This window comes from Furipterus horrens, unplaced genomic scaffold (genome assembly GCF_987537825.1).
Source record: "Furipterus horrens unplaced genomic scaffold, mFurHor1.1.pri manual_scaffold_5, whole genome shotgun sequence".
In the NCBI taxonomy this organism is placed as follows: Eukaryota; Metazoa; Chordata; class Mammalia; order Chiroptera; family Furipteridae; genus Furipterus; species Furipterus horrens.
In genome coordinates this window covers 195131590-195147247 of record NW_028327175.1, presented here as the reverse complement: position 1 = coordinate 195147247, position 15658 = coordinate 195131590, and the positions used below count along the sequence as shown (strand labels likewise).

At 53.5% G+C, this 15658-nt stretch overlaps 1 protein-coding gene across 1 annotated transcript in view; it reads left to right on the top strand.

The window, feature by feature from the left end:
- The window catches only part of PTPRE (protein tyrosine phosphatase receptor type E), a 118637-nt gene that overhangs the window by 23864 nt on the left and 79115 nt on the right, over positions 1-15658 (top strand). The gene's annotated exons all lie outside the window — the stretch shown is intronic.

Below are 15658 nucleotides of genomic sequence, written 5' to 3'. Positions count from 1 at the left end.
AGCCATGACGCTGGCATGTCACCTCCTGAAATTGCTTGGACGATGCACACAGTGCAAAGCTGAAGGTGCTGATTCCAGTGACCCGGCCGCACAGCGTCTATTAACGGGGTGAAGGATTTAAATACCGGATGTCAGGTGCTTTTATTTATGGGCCAGTGCCTTTTGAGAAACTACCCCGCCCTGCTGCCCTGAGTCAGGAAGAAAGAAAAAGCACCTCCTCGTCCATCCCTTGATTAAAATTCCCTGCCAGCATCCTCTGCGGTCCGCCCACGTGGGAATAGTCCATGATCCGTGGCTTGCAGCTCCGCCCTTGCCCACATTAAACCAGGAGGGTTTCTGAGCTGAAAGTAGGGTCCAGCGATTGTCCAAAGTGGGGGTGGCATTTTGCACATGAGGACACAGGCATCCCAAGGTCACTGCTCCTCCGGGTACAATGGGCATCTCAATAGGGAAAAAAGGGAGGAATTCCTTACTTACGGTTTTCTAAATAAGCCACGTGATAGCTGTGTGTGTGTGTGTGTGTGTGTGTGTGTGTGTGTGTGTGTGTGTGTGAAATCACACATTCTCTCCTTACTTGTGCACCCAGGGGCATGGAGGCTGTTTCCGTTTCCTGCCTGTTGTGAATAATGCTGCCGCGAATGACGGGGTGCAGGTGTCTCTGACATATTGATTTCATTTCCTTCAGGTATTTACCCAGAGGTGGGATTGCTGGATCGATAGATACATTTTTTTTACAGGTTTAAGACGTATTTCACAGGATGTTTCCTCTTAATATTCCTTTTTTGCTCCTGGTGGGACTTGTGTAAATTGATAAAATTCATGCCATTGCCTCCTCTGTTTGGAAATGGAAAGAGAGAGGCAGCGCCGGCCGCCTTTGTCAGGGCTGATGTTGCTGGAAGGTGGTGCTTCCATCTTCGGGCCCCCAAATCTGTCCTCCTGGGCCCTGCCTGGACCTGCCAAGCCCCGGGCGCGCCACGTGTGGTGCTGGGTTATCACATCTTCTGTGAAGAACTGGAGGACGACAGCATGCCCGAGCCTGCTACTGCGGAGAAGCGTCCCCCTCCATGGAACGGGGTGTTATGAATGCCTCTCTGCGTGAAGGCTGTGAACGGACCCGTCATTCGTTATCTGTAAATAGCATGCCATCCAGGGAACCGCCTTTCTGGACGTGTCAGCACGTGAAATGGTCTGTTTGCAGGCCAACCTGCAGCGTGTTCAGTAAAGCAGGACTTCAGAACGTTCCCTCCTACAGACAACAAAGGGGAATCATCCCGTCAGCGAATGTCTCCTTCTCAGGGTCCCGCGTTTAGGCAGAGGTGGGGCAGGACAGGGAAGAGCAGAGTGGAGGGGTTGGTGGAAGGAGGAGTCCCTGCCGTGGCTGGGAGGTCACGGTCAGAGCCCCCGGAAAGGCAACACTGGTACTGGGCTGCGGAGGGAGCTCTGAGTAAGTTCAGATGAAACTTTCCTCCCAGCCGGAAGCCTCTGCCTCCTCCTTCCCAGCCCCGGATTCCTGGACGCTGCCATTTCTGCAGTCCTGGGACAACACATGTTCACCGAGTGTCCATTCTGTCCCCTGCATGGTGCAGCAGCCCCGGGAGGAGTCCCAGACATGTGCCAGGCAGGTGTGGTCCTCCGACCAGGAGAGCTGGGTGGGCCTCAGCACGGGGGTGCAGCACCTGCCCCAGCCACAAGGGGCGCCCCTGCTCAGGGTCAGCCCGCGTGGACGCAGAGAGCGCAGCCCCAGGGGTACATCTTCTGATTTTTCAAGAGAAGCTAGTTTGGGGAAATGATACAGTTTTTAAATGCGGACAACTGCACACATGTATATGTATACTTTTGTTTTGTTTTAATGTTTACTTTGACAACAGGTGGGTTGAACAGGACATGTGTCCTGGACTCCTGGCTGCGTTGCTCTCTGGGCAGTCAGCTTTCCATCTGAATTCATGCATTTCTGGTTCACTTCCTGGCTTCCATTCACTGCCCTTTCTGCAACCCAGCTCCACTTCTGCGTCTCGCTAAACAACATGAGCTGAATCCCCACAGACACTCCGGAAGGCTCTCTCTCTATGTCCCTTAAGTCAGGGACACAGGTCCCAGAGCCCTTACCTGCCCTGCAGCCAGGGCATCTGCAGAGTGGGGAACAAGCCGGGCAGCAGGATAGCCCAGCCCGGCCCAGCCCAGCACCCCACTTCATCGCCTTCCCCCACCCCCCGCAGGCCGAGTGCAGAGCCACAGCGAGAGTGTGACACCGGTCTCCTCTGTCCCCAGCGGAGGAAAGGCAAAGAAAGTGTGCAGAATGTTGACGTTTCTCTGCAAAGCTGAATGTCTTTTTATATCTCCCTGGGAAAAGCAAGGTCAGCGCCGTCCCAGTGCAGCCAGTTGTCCTGCATGGGTCAGGGATCTCAGGGCCGCTGTGGCAGGTGCCGTGCGGAGGAGTGGCCCTCAGCAGAGCCCTGAGTCCCAGGAAGCAGGGGACCTTGCCCCACCTGCCAGCAGCCAGCGGCGGTCACTGTCATCGGGAGTGGACGGCTGCTGAGGAATGAGGACATGGGATGTGGGTGCTGTCTGTCCACCTCTCTAAAACAAAGTTTCCTGGAAGAAATGGTTTTCTTTAAATGGTACAAAAGTCTTGATGTAAAAAAAGAATCAGCTAACCAGCCTAGGCCTTTGTGGGACTCAGCTTGATCCTTTAGCTTTAGAGCTAAAACCCAGACCACACGGTGTCCCTCGGTGGATGATGGGATTCACCAGGGGTGACCCACCCTGCACAGGAGCATCATTCAGAGTGACAGGGAATGACGCGGACAGACGCCACCGTGTGGATGCACCCAGGGGACAGTGGGCCACTGCTGTGTGATTCCACTTATATGAGGCACCTGGAGCAGCTGGATCTTGGGACCGAAGTACGAACGTTGGATGCCAGGGGCGGGGGGAGGGGAACAGGGAGTTAGTGTCTTATGCGGACAGAGGCTCGGTTTGGAAGATGGAGACGTTCTGGAGATGCGGGTGGCCGTGGCTGCACAGCAGTGCGACTGTCCGTGATGCCACAGAGCTGCGCACCTCACAGTGGTTCCAACGGTGAACGTTACATTAAGTGTATTTCCCTCATCGCAAGAACACGGGACTGGCGAGGGCACCTGCAGGCTGCATCTCCGATCACAAGGCTGAGACGCCGAGCGACTTCATCTTTTCCACCTCACAGGAGCCCAGCAGCTTTTCCCTGGCCTTCTCTTTCCCCTGCGACTCTGCCGGCCTCACCACATGCAGAAGCCCCCAGGGGGACTGATGGGGGGCGGTGCTCATGTCTGGGCTTCGCGTCATGCTCCGCAGACCTACGGCGCCTTGTCCCTGGGCCCCCTGTGCTTCTCGGTCTGCTCTGGGCTCCTGTTCGAGGAGGCCCCTCTCTCAGGACACATGTCACAAGCACTGAATGCCACCCGCGCCGCAGAGGAAGCGGTTGTGGATGGAGCGTGTGTGGCCTTCCTCCACAGGAACAGAGTTTGTCAATAAACCAAAGACTCACTCTGACGACATGTTCTCAGGGGAGTGGGTCATGTGTCCCCAGAACAGTCACCGAGGCCCACAGGAGCGAGGCGTTTGGCCCGAGATGGGGCTTTCTTTATCTCAAAGTGCCGAAGGGTGTGGGCCAGGCCGCTGGCTTTCCTGTCCGTGATGCGTTCATTTCCTCCTGCAAGATCCCTCGCCTTCACTCCTCACCTGCCCCCTCTGAGATACACAGACCCAGAGCGTGAGCTGTGTGTTCTTCACCATCCTGGATGGGCCCTGGGAGGCGGCCGCCTTTGTTGGGTCTCCCCTGGCCCCACACTGCGGTGGAGGAAGAGGAGGAAGTAAGTCAGTGGTGCAGAGCACCTGCCTGGACCCACGGAGACTCTGGGAGTGTCCACTGGGGACAGCTCCACAGGTTTTGGGGGCGCGGGGGGCGGGGTGCAGGTGGTCCAAGGCAGTCGGCAGGGATCTGGGAGGCGGATGGAGATGTGTTCCAGGTATCACCTGCCAGGGAAATGCCAGGGGAGGTCTGACAGAGGAGGGGCTCCCTTATTCCGGTCATCCCTTCAGAGTCAGGCAGGGGTGGGGCTCCTTCAGCAGCCTGTGTGTGAGGGGGTGTTGCTGTCACTTAGTCGATCATCTGCCATAGGGTTCCCTCGATACCATATTCTATAGGTTTGGACAAATGTATAGTATCCTACACCATTATAATATCCTCAGAAAATGCCCTAAAGTTTCTTTCTCCTCCTAAACCCTGGTGACCCCTGGTTCTTATACTGTCATGTCTTTTCCAAAATGTCATATAGTCAGAATCACACAGACAGGTGTGGCTTTTTGGACTGGCTTCTCTCCCATAGTAATGTGCATTATGATTTCTCCATGCATTTTCGTGGCTCGGTGGCTCGCTTCTGTTTAGCACTGAGTAATATTTTATTGTCTGGCTGTTCCATGGTTTATTTATCCATTCTCCTACAGAAGGACATCTTGACTGTTTGCAAGTTCTGGCGATTACGAATAAACATTGGTGTGCAGGTTTTTGTGTGAACATATTTTCAACTCATTTGGGTCAATACCAAGGAGCGCAATGGCTGGATCAGATGATAAACGTGTCTGTGGTTTTGTAAGAAAACAACGAACTGTCTTCCCGAAAGGCTGTCCCGTCTTGCACCCCCGGCAGCGAAGGAAAGTTCCTGCTGCTCCCTTCACAGCCTCGTCAGCCTTCAGGGTGGTCAGTGCTCTGGATTCTGGCCGTCCGGATGGGTGTGCAGGGCCTTCTCCTTGCTTTAACATGCATTTCCCTGGTGACACGAGGCGGAGCGTCTCTGCATGGACTTATTTGTCATCTGTGTGTCTTCTGCCCATTTGTGAATCAGGTTGTTTATTTTTAATTGTTGACTTGGAGAGATCTTGGTATATTACTGATAAGAGTCCTTTATCAGATTTTTGCAAATATTTTTCTCAGTCTGTGGCTTATCTTCTAATTCTCTTGATCCTGTCTTTTGCAGAGCAGAAATGTTTAATTTAATGAAGTCCAGTTTGTGGATTCTTTCATGAATCATGTCTGCGGCATTGCATCTAAGTAGTCATCACCATCCCCAGTTCTGTAGATTTTTCTCCTATGTTATCTTCTAGGAGTTTTATAGTTATAGGTCTTACATTTAGCTCTACGGTACATTTGGGTTAATTTTTGCCAAGGACGTAAGGTCTGTGTCTCCATTATTATTATTATTATTTTGCATGTGGATGTCTGGCTGTTCCAGCACCATTTGTCAAAAAGACTGTCTTTTCTCCCTCTTACTGATCCTTTGTCAAAGGTCAGTTGATGCTATTTATTTGCATCTCTTTCTATGCTCTGTTCTGTTCTATTGATCTATTTGTCTAATCTTCAGCCAACACCAGAGCTGATTACTGTAGCTTTGTAGTAAGTCTTGAAGCCAAGTAGCATCTGTCCTCGTACCTAATTCTCCTCCTTCAGCATCATCCTGGCTATTCTGGGTCTTTTGCTGCTCTGCATGACCTGTAGCTTCAGTTTTCTGATATCCACAAAATAACCTGTTGGGATTTTGATTGGGATTGTGTAGAATCAATATATCAGTTTGGGAAGAATTGATATCTTGAAAATATTGAGTTTTCCTATTCACGAAAATGGAACATTTCTCCAGTTATTTAGTTCTTTTATTTCATTCATCTGAGTTTTGTTATTTTTCTCATAAATTTTGTACAATTTTGAAAGATTTATACCTAAGGATTTTATTTTGGGGGTGCTAATATAAATGGTATTATGTTTTCAATTTGTAATCTCGTTTGTTCATTACTGACATATAGAAAAGCAATTGACTTCTTAATATTACCCTTGTGTCCTGCAACCTTGCTATAATTGCTATCAGTTCCAGGAGATTCTTTTTTTTTTTTTTTTATCAGTTCAGATTTTCTACATAAATCTGTGAATAAACTGTTTTATTGCTCACTTCCCAATCAGCGTACCTTTTATTTCCTTTTCTTGTCTTATTGCATTAGCTCAGACTTCCAGTACGATGTTGAAAAGGAGTGGTGCGAGGGGATGTCCTTGCCTTGTTCCTGACCTCGGGGAACGCATCTAGTTTGTCCCCAGTATGTACTGTGTTAGATGCAAGTTTTCTGATAGATGTTCTTTATAAGGTCAAGGGAGTTCCCCTCGATTCTTAGTTTTCTGAGAGCTTTTATCATCAATGGGTGTTGGATTTTGTCAACTGTTTTTTCTGTTTCTGTTGATACGATCATGGATGTTTCTTCTTTAGCATGCTGATGTTGCGGTTACATTCATTGATTTTCATATGTTGAACCAGCCTTACATCCCTGGGGTAAATCCCTCTTAGCTGTGGTGTGTAATTCTTTTTAAACATTGTTGGATTTGATTTGCTAATATTTTGTTGAGGATTTTTACATCTATGTTCGTGGGGGAAATTGGTCTGTAGTTTATTTTTTTGGTAATGTCTTCTATTTTGATATTAAGGTAATGCTGGTTTCATAGAATAAATTAGGATGTATTTCCTCTGCTTCCATCTTCCCAAAGAGAGTGTAGGCAGTTGGTATAATTTTTTAAAGTTTGGTGGGATTCACCAGTGACTCATCCGTGCCCAGTGCTTTCTGTTTTGGAAGGTTATTAATTATTGATTTAACTTTTTAAATAGATATAGTCCTATTCCACTTGTCTAGTCCTCTATTTTTTAAAAAAAGAGAAATCCAAGTTAACTACAGGTTGGGGCTTGAGTAAAATAGAAAGACAGTGCATAGGCGTCCTAAAAGGCCACCCAGTTCACTCACTCATTCACTCACTCACTCATTCACTCACTCACTCATTCACTCAGTCACTCACTCATTCACTCAGTCACTCACTCATTCACTCACTCATTCATTTCACTCACTCAGTCACTCACTCATTCATTTCACTCATTCACTCACTCATTCATTCATTTCACTTATTCTCTCACTCATTCATTCATTTCACTCACTCACTGACTCATTCACTCACTCATTCAATCACTCGCTGGCTCACTCACTCACTTGCTCACTCACTCATCCACTCACTCACTCATTCATTGCACATTCATTCAAAAGCCACCCCCTGAATCTGGTCACCAGGACGGAACCCTGATGACAGCATATGCATCTCTTAGGTCTTCCTGTGCTTTTCCCTAATTGCTTGTGTTCTTTTTGTTTTCAATGTGTAACGGCCCCTCCACAGTAATTTAGACTCCATTAGCTTCTGTTTTGTAATAATCACTGAAATAGGTTTGGCAGAAGGTGACCTGAATTTTCAAGGGAAGCGACTGCCAAGCAAATCAGAAGCATTAAGTCCATTCCTGGCAAGACGCTGAAGTCAAGGAGTCGCTCTTCAGAGGGCTGCGAGCAGTTTCTTCATCCAGGCTCCAGGTGTGGCCCCGGAGTCAGACTGCCCGGGTGGGGCCCTGCCTCAGTGTTTCTCTTTAATCCTTCTTTCTCTCACTCGTAAAATCCAGATCATAATACCAACCTCAAAGACTGCTTGGAAGGATAAAGGAGAAAATGTTAGGAAGCTGCTAGCACAGGGCGTGGCCAGGCCACCAAAGGGAGATGCCCTGGGAGTCCCCTCAGCGCTGCAGGGGCCGCACAGATATAAAAGCCGGCGGAGGAGGCAGCCTGCCGGGGAACCAGGGTGCTGTGGTTGCGGCAGAGTAACCCCAGGACAGGGAAACGAAGGCAGGGCCCATGCTGGTCAGAAAGGAGGCTCCTTATCCCGCTTGGGCAGGCTTGCTGGGCGCAGGCTCCTGGGGACACAGGGCACCTGGTGCTGAGGGGCCAAACAGTGCACCTGAGGTGGACTTGGAAGGGCACAGCGGGCCGGACGTCAGAGAGGGGTCCTTCCGCCCCGCAGCCCACAGGTCCACGCTGCGCTCCCTGGGGAGCGGACCCTAGGAAGGCAGGGCTGAGGCTGGGTCTCCAGGGTAGGGACTGTCAGGGCTGTGAAAGAGTTCACCGAGAGACATCAGCGCAGAGTCAAGTTTTTATTCATTCTGTAACAAAGGAGAGGGGCCTGGTGTGGAGGGGTGCACCAGCACGAGGGGCGGGGCTGGGAGCTGTTACTGGATTGTAATTGGATTAAATAAGGGTTGGGGGGGCGTAGTGTGGGCCCTGGGCTGCGGTTCCTTCCGGTGTTATCTCCTGCCTGTGGCCGGAGGGGGCCGTTAGTCACGTTCTGGCTTTGCTCTCCAGTAACTTCCAGTCCTGGGACAGAAGCCCGGAAGTGTGAAATGACAGCCGCGTTGAACAAGGTCACAGGCCCGCTCCCCAGGTGCCACTGTAGCTAACGGTGCTGACTTGATCCTTTCAGGGAACAGTTCAGGGACAACGCCCAGTGACCAAGGACCCCTCTGGGTGCTGGTAGCTGAGACTTCTTTTTCTTTTTCATTCTTGTCTTTCTCTTCTCTCCCCTCTGATAACTGACTCTGGGTCGTGAATGTTTGTAATCAGCCCTGCATGGCCAGGAGGAAGTCTTATTAGCTGGATGTTATTTTTATACATTTTAGGGTCCATTTTTCCAACCCATTAGGTGATTCCTCACACTCTGTCCAAGTTATGACCAGATCTCTTTGCAGGACAGTCAAGACCTTGCATCCAGGGGATTCATGGATGGAGATTTCTTATCTGCTCCTTGGAGAGGTCCTTATCAGCGTCTCCTGGCCCTGGGCCCTGGGCCAGCTTCTCCCAGGCTCTTGGCCTCAGGGATCCTCTCTCCGCTTTGTGCTGTGCATCTGGTCACAGCTCTGTGCCTCACCCCATCCCCTTCCCGTGGTCTCTCTGACCCCGAGCTCCTGGACACCTGCCCCTCCCCCCACACACACTCACTCATCTTTCCAGCCATGGCTGAGGCCCTGGAACCTGCAGTCGGTCTAGTCAGCGTGAGAACTTGCCATCATGCCACCTCGCAGGACTCTGTGACCCCGGAGCTCCATTCGCCCCGAAACGGGAGACTTGGTCCTCTGTGCTGTGAACGCTCATTCAGGCGGTGCCAGGGCGCTGGCCTCTGAAGCAGGGCTGTGGGTGAGGGGGTCTCGCTCACCCCCCACATGTCCGGCATGTATGTGGCCTTTTTGGGGGCATATAAGCGCTTTTTTCAGCTCGCACAAATGAGGATGATGAGACATTCAGTGGAGTATCCCAGCTGCAGCCCTATTATCCTGCGTCGTCATTGGTGACAGCCCCCCGGGGGGTGGGAGGTAAGAGGAGAACAGTGGGGGCTTGTCCGGAGCTGCTTGTGTGGTGCCCGCATGGCATGGAGAAGGGAAAGCCTTTCCTCAGAGGCCCCTCTTTGGGCAGCGTGGGGGCTTGCGGTTTCTCTCCAGGAAGAGGCCTCTTTCTGCCCAGCATCTGGGACCCTGCAGACACGACAGTGATCGGAAGGGGACATGGGGCTCCCCCAGGAGGCCCTGGGGTGCCCAGCATATACCGGGGTGCGGGGAAGGGGAGACTTCTTGACCAAGGTGATGCCTGTGCCATCCGGGTGCCAGGCTCAGCAAGAAAAAGCACGTCTGTCTGTCCCTCTCGGCTGTCACAGCACTTGACTGGTCATCTATTTGTGTGCTGATGGAGTCACCTCGGTGTCCCTGGTGGCTGGGAGCCACACTGGGCAGGGCCTGGCTGTCCTCGCACCCTGTCCTAGTCATGCTGCGGGCACCCGGCAGGTCCCTGAGGAATGAATGAGGGAATGAGGGAGGGAGGGAGGGAGGGACAGGAGACTAGACGCCGGCCCTGCAGCACCCGCTCCGGAGACGCTTGTTCTGGGGCAGGACAGATGCTCAGTTTTCTTTCCTGTCTTACCGGCTGGTTTTAATTTCGTTGAACAACAAGCATTTATTACCTTCTTTACTTCCTAGGAAACAGCAGGGCCACAGGAAGTGCCAAAGTGTTAGCTTGCCTCCGCCGTCCCCCTGTGGGCGTCTGAGAGCTGCCTGGGTCTGAGTGGGCTCATCCTGGTGTCTCCAGAGCCCAGCACGCAGGAGGTGTTCAGGAAATGCTTTAGAAACAAGCACAGTTTGTCTTGCATGACTAGGAAAGAGTCCCTTTTGCGCAGCGCGTATAGCAGATCCGCCGTGGGCAGGGCAAGCATTTCCAGTCCCGGAGAGGCACAGAATGAGTGTGGGGGTCTCCTCCGGCCTCACCTGGGGGGCAGCATGGGTGTGTGCAGGTGGTCGCCCCGCTCTGGGAACACCCAGGGCCCCGGGGACCAGGAACGGATGCAGAGGAAGCACAGAGGAAGCGGGGAGCCCGCCCAGGCCAAGGCCTCCTCTGCAGCCCCTGGGCCCATCTGTAGAGCTGCTTGCCACTCTGGGCCCCGGACACAGGGACGGTTTCTCCCTCCTGCAGGAGCAGCCGGGCCTGTGCTTCAATCTTTATTCCTTCTTGTTGCTTAGGACTGGAGTCCAGGCTTCCTGTCCCCAAGCAGGGGTCAGGCCAGCTCTGGGCCCACGTCGTCATCGCTCCCCCGGTGCTTCGGCCTCCACTCTGTTGAGACCCCCCTCTGCCAGCTCGCTGTGCGCGGGGCTTCCACTGCTGTCACAACGGGGCAGCTGGCCGGGGTGGCTCTCTGTCGCTACTAAATTTAAACTTTTCAGAATATGATTTTACGCAGAGGATGCTTCTAGCCGTCTCTGAGAATTCGTAAAGGTCTTCATTCCATGTTTCCAGCCCCGGGCTGACTGCGAAAAGTCTCAGTTTTAAGGGAGAGATGTTCTTTATTAGTAAAGCCGCGTACCTTGGCAGGCTTCCCACACCACGGGCCCTCGCGTGACACAGGAAGGGATCCTTCTGCGAAGATACGGGTCGGGAACCTTTGGGAATATTCCTTGTGGGGAATGCAGACGCTGTTCCAGTAATGCTAAAAAAAAAACACACACAAAACAAAAGAAAAGCAAACAGAAACGCTACAGTGGGCACCGTGGAGAGTTTTGTTTTCTGTAAGCGCTCACGGTCAGGGGTGTTGTTTCCAGGGCACAGGCTCCCCAGCAAGTCCTCCAAGGAGGCTGGCGGGGTCTCCGGGTGGCAGGGGACCCATGTCTGGGTGGCTGACGGCGTCCCTCCAGCCAGCCCTGTGTGTCCTCCCGATGAGGCGCCAGGAGAACATGGGGGCTATCAACGTCTCTCGTCCCAGTTTCCCAGAACCCTTGGAAGACTGTGGCATGACTTCTGAATTTCGGTCCAGGGCGCAGTTCCGTCATGAGTACATCACGGCCACAAGAAATGAGTGTTGCTGCTTACAAAGCTTCTGGAGTTCGCACCTCCATAATGGTACTTTTATAATCATCACAGAGCAGGAAACAGAGGCTGCCTTCCTGTATCTTGTCATTATAAACGTCACAAGAATGGCAAGGATCCTGAAAAGGCAGAGGAAGTGCTTCAATTAGTAATTCCCATGGTAACTAACAGAGTGCGCTCTTTCTCCCCCTCATTTCTGTGGCTATTTTAAGTCCTTAAATTGATTTACATCCTTGTGGAAATGTGCAAAAGTGTGGACTGAGTGCGTCTCTCCACTGGGCATTTGGGGATTTTTGGTTCTAAACTGAGTTCTCTGGTTCCTTCCCAGGGATCTTCAGTGGGAGGGGAGGCCAGCTCTCCAACAGGAGTGTTTACATGTCCTTAAAGTAGGAAGAACTCATGGTGTCCCACTGCATTCCTATTACAGTTTATATCACAACACCAGCACACAAGTAGTTTCATTCTGTATTCTTCTTACAGGTGTAGAAACCATAGGTGCACATGTATTTTAGTGGCCAGACAGTAGGTGATAAAACTGGCTCAATTGGAGTTAAGTGGGCCCTCCCCCCTCGGGGCAGAGGGTCTGAGCCTGGGCACCCTGTTTCTGCCCAGCACTCACTGCAGGGTGCTCGTTCCAGCCTTGGCTGGCTCTCCCCTTGTCCCATACAGAACAGGGGACACCACATTTGCTGGCAGTGGGCACACCCCTGGGCACTGGGTTCTCCTCTCTTTCTGCACTGACCCCTTTGTCTGCACTGCCCTCCCCTGTTCCCCCACCCTGGGCTCTACCTGGTCACTGGTCCCCAGGGTGTCCTGCAGGCGACCCCACTGAGCAGGGGACCAACCTTTTCTGCAAGTGCAGGCACATCATCACTCAGCATCACGCCCTCAGAGGTGGACAGGCATCTCTTCCTGGTTTTACCACACGGACTGGGGGCCCGGGAGGCCACACTGTGTCTCAGTTCAGCGGGCTTTGATGCCTCAGCAGGTGTGAGGGGCCCTCGCATCAGACAGCAATTGCTAGCAGATTACTGCCATTCCTGATTGAAAGCGGGACAGGGAACAGAAGGAAAAATGAGAAGTGTCCCAGGTGTGATGTGCAGAAGGGCATCAGGGCCAGAACCCACATCCAAGGGAGCTTTGGGGAAGGTGGGGGCAAAAGGAGGTATTTACTGAGCATAGGACATGTGCCGGCCACACTGCAGAAGGTGCCTTAGGGATGCGACCTGGCACATCGCACACCGCCATGGGTGACCGGCTAGTCCACCTGCTGGGGACGAGGGTGTACCGGCAGGCTGGACTGCCAGTGTGAACCCAGAAAGTCCCGGGCCAAGCGGGACGAGTCAGTCACCCCACCACCACCACCCCAGGGTAAGGTGAGCTTCCGTCATTTCTCAAATGGAAGCCCTGTGGCTCCGAAAGTTGCGGCAGCCACCTGCCCAGAGCCGTCCGGTGGCAGGTGGGCCGATGTGTGTCCGACCCCAAATCCTCAGACTCTGACCACAGTCAGGGCCTTGAGAAGCCATTACACCCATAACTGAAGGCTCAAGGTCACCCTGTGACTGGCACCTTACAATTTATGGGAGATGCCTAATTCCTTTTGGAAAAAAAATGGTACGAATCTGAAAATTATTTTCAAACGAAGTTTACATCTAAAGGCGAGCAGGCTCGTTCTGTAAGGAGGAGGCTTTTGATGGCCAACTGCACGGCCGGGGCCGCGGGCCCCTGCATCGCCGGGCCTCTCTGCGGCGGGCCTCGTCCCCCTCCTGTGCGTGGGGCCGCTGACACAGGCGCATGTCTTCAAGCGCATTTGTAAGTTGATTTTTTAAAGAGAAATTAGTTCATCTCTTTGAGAATTTATATAAAGTAAAAAGCAGTCCCATCAACGATCCCAAGTAGTAGCCCAACTCGGGACAGACCTGCTGTCCAGGAGGGAGGACCCTGGTGTTCCCCTGGTGAGCTGGGCACCGGCCCCCACATGCAGGCACGCAGCGCGCTCCCCACACTCAGGCCTCCTGGTGGTCTCCCCCAAGCCCTCCCCCTCCCTTCCCGGGGAGCCACTCCCCCACTTCTGACACCACACATACACGTCCCTACTTTTGAAGTTGCGAGTTAGGAATCACAGGGCGTGGTAGGTCTTGTTTAATGTTTGCTGCACACCCACGCGGGCAAGGCGCTGCGTGCCTGCTCCGGGGCGCTCACTGCCTTGGGTCCAGATGCTCTTGCGCCTGCATGTGTCCTTCTGCACGCCCCAGAGTCACCTCGGCACCCTGTCCTCCTCGGAGGCCATGCTCAGCCGGTGACCATTCACATGCTGTGTGTCCAGGGCAGCATCAGCCCTGGGTCAGTCATTCGCTTAAAATCCATCATAACTAGGAACACACAAGGCGGTTTGGTTTCCATGTTGCTGGGGAGTTTTCTGAGCTTGAAGTCATCTGCTCGCCAGGTTCTAGCAAATCAGTGGAGCGCGTGGGGCAGGGAAGCCGCTCTTAGTGTCCGGGACTCGGCACTCAGGTGTCAGCTTCTCCGGTAGCAACCAGAGGAGCCGCGGTGTCTGGGGAAGACACAGCCACCTCAGCCGTCCCCCTGCAGCCCCAGGGTCGACCCAACAAAATACTTTCTCGTCCTGGTCTCCAGGGCCCCGCCTCTGACAACTGCACCCAGGACAGGAGGCAACCGCCACCTCCGTCCTGCCAGCCGGTGTTCCCGATATGATGCCTGGATAATTCGGGCTCTGTCTCCCCGAGAGAGGTCAGGGAAGGGGGGCTGCACTGTAGCAGGACAGTCCCTAACCCGGGGGCTGTGGGTCCGGCTGTTGCCGCCACCCCGTGCCAGCCGAGTCCCGGGACCCAACCGCCTGCTCCCCTACTCTGCGAGGTTGCAATGGGAGTACCTGGGTGACCACAGACTTCCAGGTGAAGATACCTGGGGGCAGCGCCTCGCGCAAGTAAGCCCTCGGTAGATGCCAGCCACACTTTTCCTGGAGATAAGGTGTCACTGTGGTCGTGCCTTTATCGAGGCCCTAAGCTTCCTGGCTGACGAGGCAGAAATGAAGACACAATGCCTGCCCTGTGACCCAAACACTGCGCCCAGTTTTTCAGGAAATACAAACACCTTCCTGGCGCTCGATTCTAAGACAACCTTATTTTGAAAGCCCGAGTTATTCCGTCCATGGGGTTTGTGACAATGGTTCCCCTCTCCCCCAGAAGTGGGAGGACCCGCCCTGCCACCTCCTCAGCTGGATTGGTCCCTTCACTTAAAACCCCAGCGTGAGGGTGGGAGGCTGAGATTAATGCGGACACTTAATGCCCGGCTAGGACCCAGCTTTGTCTCTGCAGGTGTCCCTCCTCCTCATTTCAGGGGCCACCCCAGGGCAATAACACAGGGCAGAGGAGCATGAAGTCTGGAGTCGTGACAAATCCAATGTCCCCTCGGCGCTCCGTGCTGCCGTGTGTAAGGGCCACAGGGATGCCCACACCTTTGTGGGGTCACCGGGAGGCCGAAGGGGGTCACAGACTCAGAGCCACGCGCATTCTCAGCATCAGCTTCTAGAAAGGCGGGGGGGAGGGGATGGGATCTTCTCTGCGCGCCTGCAGAAGCAGGGCGAGTGCAGACTCAACTTGGTCACAGACTGAGCGAGCCGGTGACATGCGTCACCAGTGCTTTGTCAGAGTCTCAGGTCCCTGAGTGTGGGCTTGGCCCAAGGGCTTGTGGGCGTCAGGGCCTGGGGTCAGGTACCTGCCAGGACACCTGCCTTGGGCTGCCAGGATGTCCCCTGTCCCACTGCCTGGAACTCCAGAATCTGGGTTCCTTTGCAACTTCACACTGAATGTTCAGTTCATGACTGAGGCTGACGCATTGCCACAGATGGTCACACCCCATAGAGGCCTCTGCACCGAGGGGCCAGGGGACCGTCAGGAGTACGGGCCATCAACCACATTCTTGGAGCGTCTGCCCCCTCCTCCATAAGGCGGGGAGGGTAGTTCCCAGCTCTTCACCCAGTGGGATGATGATGCCTGGGGTTTGGCACACGGGCCCCCTGCGTGGTGGCTCTGGCCTTGCTGTCACCACGGTTATGGGACATTTCAGTTCTTTGGTAAAAGGAGCGCCTGAGTAAGGAGCTTCCCATCCAGCCCTGTGGCGTTTCTTGGGAAACGTTCCAGAAGACATGACTTCCAGTTCAGTTTAAACGGAAGGAAGTTTGTCAGAAACCTCACTGCCCCTGAATGAGACTCCCCACTCTCCCAAGACCGAGGCCAGGAGGGAGCATGTCTGGTGCAGGCCCCTGGGGGATTCCGGCTGGGATGGCTGTGGGACCTGGAGAGGGTCCGTTAGTGACCTCTGAGGCCTCCTGTCAAATTCAGGCACGACCTTGAACTTC